The sequence below is a fragment of the Schistocerca americana genome, chromosome 1 (genome assembly GCF_021461395.2).
Source record: "Schistocerca americana isolate TAMUIC-IGC-003095 chromosome 1, iqSchAmer2.1, whole genome shotgun sequence".
In the NCBI taxonomy this organism is placed as follows: Eukaryota; Metazoa; Arthropoda; class Insecta; order Orthoptera; family Acrididae; genus Schistocerca; species Schistocerca americana.
In genome coordinates, this window is record NC_060119.1 from 192,569,909 (window position 1) to 192,588,700 (window position 18,792).

The 18,792-nt window shown below is 40.3% G+C and overlaps 1 long non-coding RNA gene across 1 annotated transcript; it reads right to left on the reverse strand.

Annotated features, from left to right (window-relative positions):
• Positions 1-695: 695 nt before the first annotated feature.
• Positions 696-18,585, reverse strand: LOC124551331. The gene is made up of 3 exons (XR_006967817.1): positions 18,537-18,585; positions 7,435-7,608; positions 696-791 (listed from the first exon to the last, which is right to left on the reverse strand). It is a non-coding gene; the product is annotated as an uncharacterized LOC124551331 (long non-coding RNA).
• Positions 18,586-18,792: the final 207 nt, after the last annotated feature.

The window sequence follows — 18,792 nt, forward strand, 5'->3', positions numbered from 1 at the left end:
GAAGTGTAGCCACGTATGGAAGTGAAACATGGACAACAAGCAATTTAGACAGGAGTAAAATAGAACCTTTTGAAATGTGGAGCTACAGGAGAATGCAGAAGATTATGCTCTCATGGCGAGTGAGTGGAACTTGCTTTTTGTTTTGTACTTGTATTAGATCTGTTTTTTTTTTTAATTGCAATACATGTATCAAACACACCTGTGAATGTTCATCCAATAATTTCACTACAGTATTTGTCATTGATTCCTGAAGACTTAAGTTATTCACAACAGATTTTAGTATGAAAATGGACCTGCCAGATACATTCATAAGTGGAATAACCTTAAATTTTCTATAGATTTTCCCATTAAAATGGCCTCCTAACTGTTTATTGCAATAAATCACACCAAAAGAGCGAAAAGGGAAAATAATGTTTCATCAGCTTTCTTCTTTTTTTTTTGTCTAGTTTCAGTCTGGGTTCAACACTTTCCTTCCCTAGTATACCTGAATTATCTGTTATGCTGTCTTCAATTTTTTTTATCAAGAAACAGCTCAAAGATAGAACCTCCAGTTTCAAGTGTTGAAGTATTATGCTACATGTATACAATTACATTTTTATAGAAAACAAGCTATAATAGTATTTATTACAAAGTTTTTCTCAAGCAACATTGTTGCAATTGCAATAGTTTAAAACTACATTACATTGTTAAAAACTGTCCAAGGATCTTCAGTCCTCTTCTGAAGCTTGCCACTACTCTTGCCAATGTACTTTGCAACACCAGCCATTGAGCATAAAAAAGTTGCTGACTACCTGGAACATTTCATTATATATGTCTGTGGCAGCTTTAACATGAAACTACTTCACATTGAGCAGTGCCATCTAAGAGTATTGGGTTGATTTTACACTGATCAGCCAGAATATTATGACTACCTACCTAATAGCTGGTATGTTCACCTTTGACATGGATAACAGCAGCAATGCATCGTCACATTGTGGCTTTGATATGTCACTGGAGGGAGTAGGCACCACATCTGTACACACAAGACACCTAATTCCTGCAAATTCTGGGGAGTGGAGTGATGAGCTCTGATGCCACGTTCAGTCATATCCCAGCTGTGCTCCATCAGGTTCAGATCTGGTGAGTCGGTGGGGCCAGCACATGATGTGAACGAGCCACTTTGTTCCTCGAACAACTCCATCACACTCCTGGCCTTGTGACACATCTTGTTGAAAAATGCTACTGCCATCAGGAAATACGATCGTTGTGAAGGGTTGTACATGGTCTGCAATCAGTGTCCGTTGCTCCTTGGCTGTCATGGTGCCTTGCATGAGCTCCACTGGACCCATGGATGTCCACATGAATGTACCCCAGAGCATCATGAAGCTGCCACCACCTTGTCTCTGTTCCGCTGTACAGGTGTCAAGGAGCTGTTCCCGTGGAAGACAACAGATTTGCGCCCTCACATCAGCATGATGAAGAAGGTATCAGGATTCATCAGACCACGCAGTGATCTGTCACTGTGCCAGTTCCCAGTGATGATGGCCATGTGCCCATTTCAGTCATAGTTACCAATGTCATGGTGTTATCATTGGCACATGAATGGGTCGCCAGCTGTGGAGGCCCATCATTAGGAGTGGTCGGTGCACTGTATGTTCAGACACACTTATACTTTGCCCAGCCTTAAAAATCTGAAGTTGGTTCTGCCACAGTTTGCTGCTTGTCCTGTTTCACCCGTCTGCCCAGCCTACAACATCGGACATCTGTAACACGGGGTGGTCAGCCAACCCCACGACATCTGGACGTGGTTTCACCACGTGTTGAAGACACTCACTACAGCACTCTTCGAATAGCTGACAAGCTGTGCAATTTCCAAAATGCTTGTGCCAAACCTTCGTGAAATCACAATCGGTCCTTGGTCAAACTCAGATAAATCATGTGCCTTCCCCCTTCTAAACATGGACAGCACGCTCACTGATACTACATGCACCATGTATGTTTCTGGCTAGCAGTTATTCCTTGCCAGGTGATGCTGCTATCACCTGGACAGGTTTATATTGATTGTATGTTGGTGGTCATAATGTTCTGGCTGATCAATGTACATTGGTTAACAAGCTTTAACTGAATTTTTCAGAGCAGAAATTATGTATCTCCTTGTTTATTTCATTAAACTTCATCATCTGCCAAAAAACCTAGTAATACAACATGTTTTTCTCAGTTTTTCTGTTCAGCAAGATGTATAATTCAGTTATGACCTGTATTTGATTTCACTGTGATCCGTATGTTGCAGACCATTTTAGTTTTCCAGAATACTGGGGAAATACGTTCTGTAATTTTTGTTAAAATGGAAAAAGAAAGGAAAGTGAAGATGAGAAAAGAAATAACTCTGAACCACTTTTCTCTTGTAGCAGTCATAATCAGCTAGAACATGTTGTCTACTGTTGGAATGAGGCACGTAATGTCTTCTGAAATCTACATACAGATGCTGAAGATACAAAGAGATCAGCCAGAATGCAGAATGCACTTGTTTACTTAAAGTAAAACAAGAGCTATCATTCTGCAAATACATGGAACACATATCAGTACAACATGCAAAAAATGTGCTACGCTACAAACTGATTGCTGACTGGCCACCTAATCAGGGGAGGAAATATTATGGCCATGGTTTCCTATCTGTCAATTTACATTATCACACTTTGACACAGCTGTAAGGCAATAATATTTAGAAGGAAAGATACCACTCAACAAAAAATTATTATTAACATTGTGATATTTCCTTCATGAACCATGGGCTTTGCCAAGATGGGATGGATTTTTTTTTAGATTAGATGCCTCAATCCTATACTTAGTCATACTGTAGGTATATCACAGTGATATGTGTGGAGAGGCCTACGTAATACATGGTCTCCGAAAGGGAGCAACAGCCTTTTCAGTAATTGTATGGGCAACATCTGCGTGGTTGACTATCTGGCATTGTAATTAAAAAAAAAAAAAAAAAAAGTATTGAACACACTGACCATGCCAACTGTATGGAAAACATACTGAAAGGCAAATAAAGAATCTATTCTATTCTATTCTATAAATTTAGCCACCATGGCTTGCTATGTTTGTAATGCGAATGGTTAAAAGCAATGGGGCAACAAGAGTTGCTACATCTTACAGGACATGCAGCTCTATTTAATGGCTTAATAATGAAGGCATCCCCTTGGATAAAATATATCACAGGTAAAATGGTTCCCTATTCAGGTTTCCAGCAGAGGACTACTGCAGAGGATACTGTCAACAGAAAAAAAGATCTGGCATTCTGCAGGTCAGAATGGGGAAAGTAGGTCAGAGAACTTGAAGAAAGAAGTGGATAAGTTGAAGTTAGGTATAGCAGTAATTAGTGAAGTGTGATAGTAAGAAGAACGGGTTTCCTGATTAGCAGAGTGCAAGGTTATCAACACAAAATCAAGTATGGATGATGCAGCAGAAGGTCTAATAATGAATAAGAAAATAAGAATGTGGTGAGCTATTATAAAAAGCACAGTGAATGCATTATAATAGCAAAGAGAGACAAAACTAACACTCAACAGCAATCCATGCCATCTAGCTCTACATATGAAGAAGAGACTGAAAAATATTATGATGAGCTATGAGTATTGTATCATGGCTGAGAGAACCACACAATTAATATGACCCTGCTAACAAGAATATCTGAACTTTGTCTACTCATAAACTGAATGCAACAGGACAGTCACTGAGACTTGAATACACACAATGTGGTTTCAGCCCACCAATAGTCACCGACCTAATGCTGGGAGAGTCCTTACAAGGGTGATGTCGGTGTGGCCATATCACTGGAGAGTGGTAGGGCTTGAGGATCTTGCAGGAGAGATGTCTCAATGAGGGGGAAGTTCGTAGCTGGTGAGAAGTAGAAATGGCTGGTGCAAATAATGCAGAGAGATGGGCTTTGTCAGATGGGCCACAGACATGGCTGGTGTTATTTGGGAGCAATGGTAAGTTCCACACTAACAGCCTGCAGGTGCAACTGATGTCAGGCTCAGTATGGAGAAACTCAGTCAAGATGTGGTGTCAAGACTCCAACAAGACTCAAACACTCTAATACTTGGTTCAAGAATTGTGAAAGGAAGTTGTACATGTGAAACGGACCTGCAGATATCAGAGAGTTTCAGATGGAATACTTAATGGTAACACAGAGAATTCAAAACCAGACTTTAAATTAAGGAGATGCAACCTGAATAAATTGAAAGAACTGATAATGGTAAGAGCTGTATTTGTGTGACAGGAGATCTGATTATGGGTCCATGGAAGGTCGGTCCTTGGATGGTATACTTTACAGCTGCCCAGTAAAAGAATATTTCCACAGTAATCAGTGAGCACATGATCTGCAAAAGAAGAATCAGCACTTGTGATGGCAGCGCTAATTGCGCTGGTTCCCACACCTCTAGATGTGAAACTGGCACCACGTGTTACCAGGGCAGCTGTGGGAGATGTGATTGACAACAAACATAGTATGCTTACATTGTGGTCACACTGTTCACCCTCAGCTCCTGTGGTTGTGTCGCCTTTGGCCTGGAGAGGCAGAAGCCCACAATACACATCTGTGTTGAAACTTCCTGGCAGATTAAAACTGTGTGCCGGACCGAGACTCGCACTCGGTACCTTTGCCTTTCGTGGGCAAGTGCTCTACCATCTGAGCTACCCAAGCACGACTCACGACCAGTCCTCACAGCTTTAATTCCACCAGTATCTCATCTCCTACCTCCTAGGACCAGTCGCGAGTCATGCTTCGGTAGCTCAGATGGTAGAGCACTTGCCCGCGAAAGGCAAAGGTACCGAGTTTGAGTCTCGGTCCGGCACACAGTTTTAATCTGCCAGGAAGTTTCATATCAGCACTCCCTCTGCTGCAGAGTGAAAATTTCATTCTGGAAACATCCCCCAGGCTGTGGTTAAGCCATGTCTGTGGAATATCCTTTCTTCCAGGAGTGCTAGTTCTGCAAGGTATGCAGGAGAGCTTCTGTGAAGTTTGGAAGGTAGGAGATGAGGTACTGGTGGAATTAAAGCTGTGAGGTCCGGTCGTGAGTTGTGCTTGGGTAGCTCAGTTTGTAGAGCACTTGCCCGCGAAAGGCAAAGGTACCGAGTTTGAGTCTCAGTCCGGCACACAGTTTTAATCTGCCAGGAAGTTTCATATCAGCACTCACTCTGCTGCAGAGTGAAAATTTCATTCACATCTATGTTGCATAATGTTGAATCTGAAGGAGATACTTTGAAATAAATTATTCAGATATTAAGGAGGATGATAATGAAATGTTGGTGCAGAACTGGAATTCAATAGCAGAAAAAGGAAAAAAAAGGAAAAGCTGTAGAGAATATAGAATGGGGGAGAGGAATGAAAGGTGAAGCTGCCTGGTAGAATTTTGCACTGAGTACAATTTAATCATAGCTGATACTTGGTGTAAGAATCATGAAAGAAGGTTTTATATCTGGAAGAGACCTGGAGACACCAGAGGGTTTCAGATGGATTATGTAATGTTAAGCCAGAGAATTCAAAAGTGGACTTTAAATTGAGGAGAAGCAACCTGAATAAATTGAAAGGAAACAGGGGAAAAAATACCATATGAACAGACAGCTGTGAGAGATGGGATAATGAAGGCAGCAGAGGGTCAAATAATCAAAAAACAAGGCCCAGTAGAAATTCTTAGATAACACATGGGATATTGAATTTAACTGACATGGATATCGAATTAAACTGACATAAGGCAAAAAACAAAAGAAACAAGGCAGACACGAGGGAATATCACCAGTTAACAGGACTGATGAAAAGTGCAAAATGGCAAATCAAGATAGTTAGACAACAAATGCAAAGCTGTAGAAGTATGCATGACAGTGGAAAATAAGCTGTCATGCATAAGAAAATCAAAGGAACATTTGCAGGAAAGGGAGCAGAAGAATATGAAAATTAAAGGCTTAAATGTCAGCCAGTATTTAGCAAAGCAGGATATGCAGAAAGGTGGAAGGCATATACTGAAGGGCTTTAGAAGGGAAACAAATTTTGAGGCAATATTATGGGCAGAGAAGAGGAAGTAGATGAAGATCTCAACGATGTATGAGTCTGTGAGATGAATTTGACACATCACTGAAAAACTTTATTCAAAAGACGGCACTATTAGTAGATGACATTCCTTCACAATTATTGATATCCTTGGAAGAATATACGATGATAAAACAACTTCAAAAAGGATTTGCTAAATCCAAAGAAGGTATGTGATAACAGGGGTGAATATTACAAAAACATTAATTTAATAAGTCACAGTTGCATAATAGTGACATTAATTATTACATAAGAATGGAAAGACTGATAAAAGCCTAACCTGGTAATAATCATTTTAGGTTCTGGACAAATGCAGAAACACAAGAGATGATACTAATTCTATGCCTTATCTTAGAAGACAGACTGAAGAAAGGCAAATCTATACTTTTAGCGTTTGTTGATTTAGAGAAAGCCTACAATGTTTATTGGAAAACACACTTTGAAATTCTGAAGCTAGCAGAAATAAAACACATGCAGTTGGAGATTATCCACAATTTGCACAGAATCCTGACAATAGTTACAGGAATCAAAGAGCACAAATGGGAATCAGTTGTTGGGAAGGAAGTGAGATAGTTGAAGCATACAATGTAATGCTGGAAGGAATAGATTAGGAAATGAGGCCCTAAAAGCAGTGTCCAAATTTGCAATTTAAGCACCAAACTAGCTGACAAGTAAAGATGTTATAAAATACAGACTGACAATACAAAGAAAATAATTTTTGAAAAAGATAAATTTGTAACAGTGAATATAAATTTAAGTGTATGGAAATCTTTTCTGAATGAGTTTTTGTGGAAGTGAAGCATTTATGATAAACCATCCAGGCAAAACGAAATGTGATGCTACAGAGGAATGCTGAAAGTTAAGAAGTGGTACTGAATCAAATCGGGGAGAAAATAAATTTTTTCATATTCTCATGTTATTGGCTGAGAGCACATTACTTTTCAATGTTAAGCCAGGCAATGTCCAAAAGATTGTTTAGTAGCTATAAAAATTAAAATTAGTGATTGAAATAAACCTTGTACAAAAACTTTATTGACACGACCTAACTAAAAGAAGGGACTGGTTAATAGTAGACATCCTGAGGCACCAAGGACTTGTCAGTTTAGTTGTTGTGGTCTTCAGTCATGAGTAAAGTAGGGAAATGTGTGTGTGTGTGTGTGTGTGTGTGTGTGTGTGTGTGTGTGTGTGTGTGTCAGTAAGATGATTCACATGGATACAGATTTCAGTAGCTAGGGAAAAGTTGATTCAAATGGACACGTTTCAGTAGCTATGCAGAGATGAAGTGCTTTGCACAGGATAGACTAGCATGAAGGGATGCATCTTTAGATTGAAAATCACAACAACACAATTAGAACTCTTACCAGAGCAGCTCAATCATGCATGCTGTCTGAGTTGAGAACTGGCCCCAGAGGCTCCTCAGTGACATCACCGCGTGCAACATCTGATGCATTGAAGTACTCACGCTGCAAGTCCACAGCACGTACCAGTCGTGACGAGTAGAGTCGCACCAGCTCTCCATCACTCCAACCCCATGTCTGCATCCAAAGCAAACATGCTGATGAATTCTCAAATGTCAACAGATAAGCGAATAATCAGTATGCCTATGTTTGCCTGTTCACAGGGCTATTCTCCAAGATCTATTATAATTATAATCCAGTATTATTACGGACATGCACACAGTCACAAAAAATATTTAGTACTTAAAAGAAGAGGATGAAATGAAATTAAATTTCATGCATTGATAGGTTATATGATTTTGTATCAGTCTTTACAAAATCAGGTTGAATGGACTACAAAACTGGCAGTATGAGCACAGTGTTCATCCCTTGTCAGTTAGATGTTACACCCATTTAAGCCTGGATACATGTTCTGATTCAGATGGGAAAGGTATCGTACCCACTTTGTACCCTCTCTTGCAATAATTCGACTCACAAGTGTTGTGACTGGTCCTTGATATCCTGGATATTTTCACTGGGTTTGAGTTGACATCTGAGCTGGTCCCACATAAGTTCTATTGGGGACAGAATTGGATATCTTGCTGGACAAGGAATTACATTGTCATTGTACAGATAAATCACAGAGACATGTGCCATGTGAAAACAATGTTGTTCTATTGAAAAATGGTACCAAGACACTGTCTCGTGAGATCACCTGAAACAAATAATACAATACAAAACATTTTTTTTTTTTTGCACTCATACACAATATCCTATATATAACAATGACGCCTCTGCAGATGATGTAAAAAGAGTAACCTCCACACAATATAAAATCAATTACCAGCGTGCTTGCTCATTTACAGATTAAGGTACAGAAAACTTTGCACCTCTTACATTAATGGGAAAAATCCCAAATTTAATTTGGCTAAAATTCTATACCCTCATACATGCCACCCTATAAAACGAGAGTAATCATCTTACTATTTCCTGTTGTTGTTGTTGTTGTTGTTGTTGTTGTTGTTGTTGTGGTCTTCAGTCCTGAGACTGGTTTGATGCAGCTCTCCATGCTACTCTATCCTGTGCAAGCTTTTTCATCTCCCAGTACCTACTGCAACCTACATCCTTCTGAATCTGCTTAGTGTATTCATCTCTTGGTCTCCCTCTACGATTTTTACCCTCCACGCTGCCCTCCAATACTAAATTGGTGATCCCTTGATGCTTTTAAAGTGCTGAAGAAAGAATGGTACAAATTTTTGAGTAGAAGAATAATTAATTAATGAAAATGAAAGGAACATACACTTAATGTTCAAGTAACGGGTGTATATGAATGAAAACTGATTTTCATTGCATGGCAATGTTTAATAATTAGATTATTTAGGAAATAGTAGAAAAAGAAAACTGGCGTTCTACGGATCGGAGCGTGGAATGTCAGATCCCTTAATAGGGCAGGTAGGTTAGAAAATGTAAAAAGGGAAATGGATAGGTTGAAGTTAGATATAGTGGGAATTAGTGAAGTTCGGTGGCAGGAGGAACAAGACTTTTGGTCAGGTGACTAAGTATAGACATTTTTGTATTATTATTCACCATTATTATTATTCTTTCATAGTGAAATAATATGGATTTCACTAACCTGATCTTACAGCCTTTAGTGAAGGCATGAAAAGAATGAAGTCCATTATCTGTACTAAGTTAAGCTAACTTGCCCTTCACCCACACAAAAAAAAAAGAAAAACATACACAAACCACTTGCCTCATTCAGCAAATTCAGAAATATGCTAATTCATTTTGTGCAAAACCCATACCAATTAGTATTACCAACCTCTATAGAACTGAGTAAATCACTACCAGATGTTATCATTTAATAAATTAAACCTCCAAACCCTCTTATAAAAACACTAAATTATATTTCACAAAATTTTCATCCTGTACTTGTCATTGGATGGGCACAATCATTAATTCATAGTAGCATTCTTAAACTAAAAACTTCTTATACTTAAATTATGGCATGTCTCCCACAATGGGAGACTCCTAGAGGATATATTGATAATATATCTATTGGACTCTCCTATCTGAGCCAAATTCCAGGTAGAAAATTGGTGCTTCCCTTTAACAGGAGAAAAATATTGTTCCCATACACAGAGGACAAAGGGTGTAAAGGGCACAGCAATTACTAATAAATTGGTACCTCTCTACAGTAAGGAAAGAAAAGGTATTTCCTTGTATAGGGGACAAAGGATACTAAGATCATGGTAATTCTTAGTAAACTCTCCATGAGATCCCACTCATTCACAATACTGCAATGTACGTCACATAGGTGCCCATCCCTTAAAGGGTAAAAGGAAGTGGTTTCAAGATCACAATATAAATTAATGCTACAAGACTTTATGAGTCTTTATTTTATATATAACAATACATCACAATAGAAGGTGCCTAGCTAGGGCAAAAAGGGTCCTTAGACTACACCAAATTTCTATCCACACTGCATATACAGTTCAACATGTACAAAAAAAAATCTCTTCCATTTCACTTATTGCTAATTAGCCTCCTTATTCTTGACTGTATAATCAGCCAATCAACCTTTTTTGTTCTACAGCAATCCCCCTCAGTTAATAGATAAAACATAAGTGGTTATTTAAAAGACTTTCTCAAAATACCCTCTTCAATCATCCTATACCCAAAATATTCCCCCTAAGTGACCAACTATAGTTTGAAGATCTTGAAGATACTTTGGTACCCTATGTTTTAAAAAAGGTTTATCTAGTCCTTATGCATAAAATCCCCAGCTACAAAACATTGTCCATCTTATGTATTAAACGTTACTTTGACTTTCCCAGTAGTGGTAATCATGGCACTGTGCCCATGCAATCCGCCACTGCAGCATTTGTATCCAGTGCCAGAAGTGGCTTAGCAAAGCAAGTGCGCTACCACCACCTGCAGCAAATACAAACACATCGGGCTGCTGCCAATAGGGCCTCATCCACTTGCTATGCACTGCACACAACATTCTTCCATGCTGGTGTGCTTTGCATTCAGTTGTTAGTGATACAACTCCATACTTGGAAAGTTACTACTTGTGTTAATGTTTCTCTAAACTTGTCATTAGTCATCGTGCAGTCAGCTGCTGTAATTTTAGTGTATGGGTTATCAGTAAAGACTGTTGAAAAAGCAGTTCTGGTAATGAGGTAGTTCCCAATTCATTTTGTGAGAGAAATCGATCTGGCATTTTTTCAACTGCTACAACAACAGAAACAGCAATAACAACAACACCAGCTTGAGCAACAACAGCAGCAGTCAGGCTTGTTTTGTCAATTATTTACAAATTCACTTGGAGCACCAGCCCCTCAACCACTGCCACCTATGTGCCCACCCTCCCAATCCCTCCTCCCACCTCTTCCACCTTCCAAGAAGCAAAGGAAGATTGGGACACACATGTGTGGCCCATATAGCAGTATTACACAGCATCTCAGGTAGAGATTCCATCATTCATCATTGCAAAAGGCTGTCTTCTTGTCATGGACTGCACGTGAAATATTTCATTTGGTTCGAAAATTTGCCTCATTGAAAGACTCATCAGTGTTGTCATTTTCTAAAATGTGCACTTCCTGAGTGCTTATTATTCTAAGCAAACCCACTTGTTGATTGCCTGTATGGAGCTTCATCAGTGGCAAAAGAAACTCGGACAATCCTACCAAGCATGGGTTGCCAACCTCCACAAACTAAGTACGAAGCATAAATTTGTGTGTGATCGCTGCATCATTATCATTCATTCCACCCCGGGCAGAGAGGATGGTCAGTGTGTTACATTTAGAAGCTCCAACAGTTGAGCAGGTTTTGACTAATCCTACACTACTGGCCATTAAAATTGCTACACCACAAAGATGACGTGCTACATACACGAAATTTAACCCACAGGAAGATGATGCTGTGGTATGCAAATGATTAGCTTTTCAGAGCATTCACACAAGGTTGGCACTAGTGGCGACACCTACAACGTGCTGACGTGAAGAAAGTTTCCAACCGATTTCTCATACGCAAACAGCAGTTGACTGGCGTTGCCTGGTGAAATGTTGTTGTGATGCCTCATGTAAGAAGGAGAAATGCGTACCATCACGTTTCCGACTTTGATAAAGGTCGGATTGTAGCCCATCGCGATTGCAGTTTATCGTATCGCGACATTGTTGCTCGCGTTGGTCGAGATCCAACGACTGTTAGCAGAATATGGAATCGGTGAGTTCAGGAGGGTAATATGGAATGCCGTGCTGGATCCCAATGGCCTCGTATCACTAGCAGTCGAGATGACAGGCGTCTTATCCGCATGGCTGCAACGGATCGTGCAGCCACGTCTCGATCCCTGAGTCAACATATGGGGACGTTTGCAAGACAACAACCATCTGCACGAACAGTTTGATGACGTTTGCAGCAGCATGGACTATCAGCTTGGAGACCATGGCTGCGGTTACCCTTGACGATGCTTCACAGACAGGAGCACCTGTGATGGTGTACTCAGTGACGAACCTGGGTGCACGAATGGCAAAACGTCATTGTTTTGGATGAATCAAGGTTCTGTTTATAGCATCATGATGGTCGCATCCGTGTTTGGCGACATCGCGGTGAACGCACATTGGAAGCGTGTATTCGTCATCGCCATACTGGTGTATCATCCGGCGTGATGGTATGGGGTGCCACTGGTTACACGTCTCGGACACCTCTTGTTTGCTTGACGGCACTTTGAACAGTGGACGTTACATTTCAGATGTGTTACGACCCGTGGCTCTACCCTTAATTCGATCCCTGCGAAACTCTACATTTCAGAATGATAATGCACGACCGCATGTTGCAGGTCCTGTACGGGCCTTTCTGGATACAGAAAATGTTCGACTGCTGCTCTGGCCAGCACATTCTCCAGATCTCTCACCAATTGAAAACGTCTGGTCAATGGTGGCCGAGCAACTGGCTCGTCACAATACGCCAGTCACTACTGTTGATGAACTGTGGTATCGTGTTGAAGCTGTACCTGTACCTGTACACGCCATCCAAGCTCTGTTTGCCTCAATGCCCAGGCGTATCAAGGCCGTTAATACGGACAGAGGTGGTCGTTTTGGGTACTGATTTCTCAGGATCTATGCACCCAAATTGCGTGAAAATGTAATCACATGTCAGTTCTAGTATAATATATTTGTCCAATGAATACCCGTTTATAATCTGCATTTCTTCTTGGTGTAGCAATTTAAATGGCCAGTAGCGTATGACTTTTGATGTGTCACAAGTTGCATCTGAACAGTTTGAGGATGTCATGGATGTTGCATTAGTACACTCATTGGCACAACATTGGTGGCATTCCCCAATGCACACAATTTGTTCCTTTAATTCATTCAGGTCGCAATTGGAATTTGCTGTTTTTTGCTGCAGTTTTCTGTTGTGTCCAGACCGTTCCATGTACACTCCCTCTGTCGCTGCCCTCATAGGTGCACCATGTGTGTCACTTGCGGTAAATAAGGCCACGTGGCCACGGTCTGTCATAGCTCCCCTTGCAGCCGGGCCTCAGCCATGGATGTGAATTTCATGGAAATGCATAGTGTTAAGCCAGCCCATGCCCATGAGCTTGACGTCCCCAACAAGATTTACATTAAGCGAGTGGTTCGACAACAACTGTTCCATTTCCAGGTTGACACAGAGTCCTCTTTGTCCCTGATGAATCTGGAAACATATCAATGTTTGAGTCGACCTGGTTTCTCCTCCACAACCCATCATTTCGTTAGTTATGGAAAGCACCACATTCCTGTCCAAGGAGAGTTCGCAATAAACATTAGTATCAACTCATCACGAGGGCGATCACGTTTTTGGCTTCAACACATTCACGGTCATTAGGTTTCAAATTCAAGATGCAGTACCTTTTGTTTCTGACGCTATTTTCTTCCAGGAACTGGACGACATCTGGTTTGGCCCCCTGTTTTCATCAGGTTTTGGGGCAGCAAAGGATTCTGAGGGGCACATCACCCTAAAAACAACTGCCATATCTAAATTTTTTCGTGCTTGGCCTCTCCGCTTTGCCCTGAGATTGGCAGTCAAGGAAGAACTTGATAGGTTGTAGAGGCTGGGTAACATTGAACCAGTTATCTCTAGCCAATGGGCTACGACATTGGTTGTCATTTGCAAACTTTCAGGAGTGCTTCATTTGTGCAGAGATTTCAGATCAACCGCAATGCTCAGTTGGTAGTGGCGTACTACACAATTCTGTGTACCAATGAAATATTTGCAAAACTTGTGGATGGCAAATGTTTTTCAAAAATTGATTTGGCGGAGGTATATCTACAGCTTCATCTGGATTCTGCTTCCCAACAGATTATTGTTACCATCACTCCATTCATGTTATACTGTTACACACACCTAATTTTTGGCATTGTAATTCCTCCCATTATTTTTCAGCGATTCTTAGAACAGCTAATATGTGATGTCCTCTGTTGTGGAAACTATCTAGATGACATTATCATCACAGGGTCCTCTCGGCAGGAACATCTTGACAACCTTTGGACTCTTCTCACTAAATTGCAAGCGCAGACCTTAAGTACAACCTGTGGAAGTCAAAGAGTTATCAGACAGAAGTAGAACTGTGGGCCATCTTCTTTTGAAGGATGGAATCTCTCCTATGCAGCATCATCTAGAGGGCATTACCAACCTTCAAAAGATGCTAAATCTTAAAGGACTCCAAGCATTTTTGGAGAAAGTCAGTTACTATTCAAAATTTATCCCAAATGTGGCAGATGTCATTCATCCCTTAAACAACTTATGGAAGAAAGGTATGCTTTTTGTTGTGACAAGGCGTTCAACCTTGTCAAGTCATTGCTAATGTCTTCCCTGTGTCTTGGAAAGGTAAACAACTGGTTCTTACCATAGATGCGTCCCAGAAGGTACTTGCAGCTGTTTTGTCTCACAGGGAAGTTGATGAATCTGAGCAACCTCCTGCATATGCCTCAAAGGCATTGACAGCTGCTCAACACAATTATTCACAAATAGAAAAGGTAGCACTGTCAATAACCTATCCAATTCAGAAGTTCCACGTTTTCCTTTATAGAACCAAATTCCATATCATCACCAACCATAAACTGTGGTTGGTGTGTGCTATTATTCCATTACCAGATTATGATTACTTAAATTTCTCAGATGAACATAATACTACTAGAGCTTTCTCTTCAATAATTACATAACTACTCTCATGGTGAGTTAACATGTGACTTTTAGAACCAGTGGGGCTGTGTTCTGTCATACTATTACTACCTGATAGTTGAAAAACTGGTATCCTAGAGCATAATCAGAGGCTATATAAAACAGATGTATAGATGCAATGATGCATTTGCTAAACTTTGGTTGATGCTCGCAAATTACATTCACATTCTGAAACGCTGGAAAGGTAACACCCGCACACACAAACCAAAGACGACCGAGATCAGAAGTCTATAGCATATTTGTCTCATGTACGAAGCACTTCGAACAGAATTGGACATGTTTTGCGGAAATATTATGTGAAGTGTGTTTTTCGACCACCATCTAAGGTCAATGATTTTTAAGTTCCGTAAAGGACAACCTTGGTCTGCGTAAGGCGAGCGTCTACCATATTCCTTGCAGTTGTGACGTACTGAGCATAAGCAACACACACGCTTACAACAGCCGAGCAAATCCGTCATTGTAGAACACTGTCTTGTCACCGGTCATCCTACAGAATATAACACAGAGATTATGGCATGAGCTTCCACCTATAGGGATGGTGTTCTTACGGGCGCTGTTGAAATTAAATTAGCAAGTAATCTTATAAATAGAGATGATGGTTTTCGTATAAATTCTGCATTAACTCTTGCTGTCTCCCCTGTCAAAAAACAGAGGCACAGACTTTTGCTACCTTACCCGTTGATTATTTATTTCACTATCGATAACTTCTGACGTCAGTCATATTTGGCTTGTGATGGCGCTACTGTTTACATGTGTGTGAGTGGGATCTTCCTGGAGTTCCTCTGAAAACAGAGGTATTAAATTCTCTTTTGCAGCCCTTATCTGGTTCAGTTTTCCTTGAAAATGAGTGGGTGTGTTCCTGTCAAAATGTCAGCAGTTGTCGCCGACGTCATCTGGCTGCATTCCCGTAAACTGTTGAACATGTACATCATTGTTCCTTTTGAAATGTAGCAGATTATTTACAACAAACTTCATGAGAGAATAAATGTACTGTGGATCAGTAGTCAGAATGCCCAACTCCTTAAACAGCAGTCTACAAGATGATCGCGAGTGAACACCACATATTATAATTTCATCACATTTTTGAACAATCAAGGCTTCCTTTCTTAAATGTGATAATATGGGCACTAAATAAATGAATAAATAAAGATGAGTTGCTGCAGAACATTATTCCATATTACGTTATTGAATGGAAACACGCAAAATACGTTAACTTATTGATTTGTCTCTCCCTAAGATTTGCAGTGATTCTAAGTGCGAATGTGGGTGAACCAAAATTCGCCTTTTCAGTTGAAATTCTCATCAGTATGAGGACCTAAGAATTTGGAAGTTTCCACTCTATTTATTATCTCCCGACCATCATCCTGCAGGGTAAAATTTATTGAGTTAGGAGCACATATACAACTGAATTAAGAAAAATACAAGCAAGTGTAATTCTAGCTGTGGCAATGCTCTCGTCTACAGGACGGCCAAGTTGGCCAACTCTTTGTTAAGCAATATTGTTGACCGGAGGGAAGGCTATACAAATTCAAAAAGCTGCATTCTTTATTCAATATTCATCTATTTAAAACGTCGATGCAGTGCTCCCCATTCACATATGTTAGAATTTTGAAATATTGCCACTGTTCAGATCTATCTTCAAGAGAGTAGTTTGCAAACCACTCTCTTCTTAATGCGGCCTGCTTCGAATAATTATTGCTGTTAATGTTAATAATTATTACTGTTAATAATTGTTGGTGTTAATGAAAAAGCGTCATCACCAACTTAAACCGCATCTTATACATGCCGAGTGTTCTCGATTGTAATGCACGCATTACGATATGTAATTTCAGCTCTGGCGACAGTGCTTCATGCATTAGAGTACCTTCATTCCTTATCGCATAATTAACTCTGTTTAGAAGAACCGTGAACAGTTCTGGCGACATTCTAAGATAATTAAAAGAACTTCTTGGATCTTCTGTTATAAATTATTTCAGCAAGGATGCTGAGCAACCGAACTGACGTCTTTTCTTCATCCAGTCACGAACCGAAATAAGTTTATTTTTTTCTTATGCAGCGATTCCAAGCAACAAGCTTTATTAACTCCATCACAACTCGTGCGACGTGCAGCTGCCAAAACTTGCATTTCAGACACGACTCAGGGACCCACAAAACGACGAAACTGTAGTGTATACTGGTGCCGCCGTGTCTACAGTCATATATAAAACCACTTGCGTGCAACTCATTCCACGAAACGAGTGACGCAACCCAATGTCGTCGTGTAAATTAGGCTTAAATTAGTTTAAGTTAGATTAAGTAGTGTGTAAGTGTAACACTTACAACGCCTCTCGGTGTTAATAAACCAAAATAGCTCCCAAATTAGCTCCCATGCCCTCGAGATATAAATTCAGAAAATGTCCCAAGCCCCTCCACAAGTAGTAATTTACGAAATAGAAATAAGAGACAAATAGAGGGGAATCTATAGTAGAAAAATAATAGAAAAAGAAAAGAATTTTAATCACAAATTTTGGAAGCATGGGAGGGGGGAAAAACGATAGAAATGGTTAAATTATTAGTTATTCTTGTATATGAGAAAATCAGTATTATAGTCACAGAACGTAGGTCTTGAACACCAAAGATAGCGTTTACTAAAGTATAAATAGACATACAATGCAATTATGATACTGCAGTCTCTATCCTCTAGTCTGTTCGAAGTCAATTAGGACGTACAGCTTTAGGAAGCAACAATAGGAGTTTTATTAAATCAGGGCGCAAGAATAAATCGCGACGAGATTGTTTTTTGGGAAGCATTAATTTCAGATCAGAATTAGAACTTTTGTCATATTAGACAACGCCACCTAGGTGGCGTTGTATTAGAGGAACGGGGAGGTGATAAATAATCTCTCTGACTTTAACGTCACTCCGTGTGAAGATTTAAATATTTTACGGAATTAACGATTTTTGGACGGATTCGGACTTTGTATTGTGATAGTGGAAAAGCTTTACTTCACGCGACTAGTAATCATAGTTCGTGACAGTTTATGGATATTAAACGGGAATAATCTTTTTGTCGAAAGTGACAGAACATCGTTTAGTATCTCTGATACTGACGGTATTCAAGATTAGATACTTATTCAAAGAACCCCTTTGAATGCGATCGTGTGAATGAACTGAATTATTAATAATTCTTGTTAAATAAAATAACGTGTTAATTTGAAACTGACTATTCGTCTTGAACTTTACTTCGACTTAGGTTCATAAATAATTAGGTTACGTGATTTTCACCAAGAATAAACTGCAGGCTAGTAACTGAAACAAGTGAACGAGAATCTATTGAAAACACTAGTATTAATTTACTAATGGTATTTTTCCTTCAGAACTGGGAAGACGATACGTGTAGTGACTCACTGGGGTTAATTCAAGAACTAGCCGGGATAAAACAAAACCCCTCAATACCAGTCAATGTATAGATAAATTAACATTCCTACTTTCATGCAAGATACGGAAGTCGGGATAGAAAAAAGGGTCGCTACATAAGCCTAGAGGCCGATGACCTCTGCAGTTTGGTCCTATAGGAACTTACCACAAATTTCCAGAATTTTGAGCGAAGTACGCTGGAACTGGAACGAGTAACTACTCGAAAAAGAATGAGACCAATCGAGTGAGACTGAGGTGGACAGAGGCCACTTTGAAGAGAACAGTGAACTCGTTCCTCAGTCCTTCTGTTCAGTTTAGTGTGTTCTTTCCCGAACGATGCACCTCTACTTCAGAGGCCAGATAGCGCGGCAGCTTGAGGGAACAGAACCGAGTGTGGCACTCACCTGGAGCAGCGGCGTGTCCGGCTTGAACTGGTAGCCCATGACGCCGAAGTGGCAGAGTCTGCCGCGGATGGAGTAGCGCACGCCGTCCGGGAAGTCGAGCCCGCCCTTGGGCGTGCACAGCGTGCGGTACACGGCAGGCGAACGCACCATACGCTCCGCCACCTCCTCGTACTCTGCCGCACGCAAGCAGACCGCCACTTCTCTACAAACTCGCTGCCTCTTGTTCATGACGATACAACACAAATACTTAGTGGTC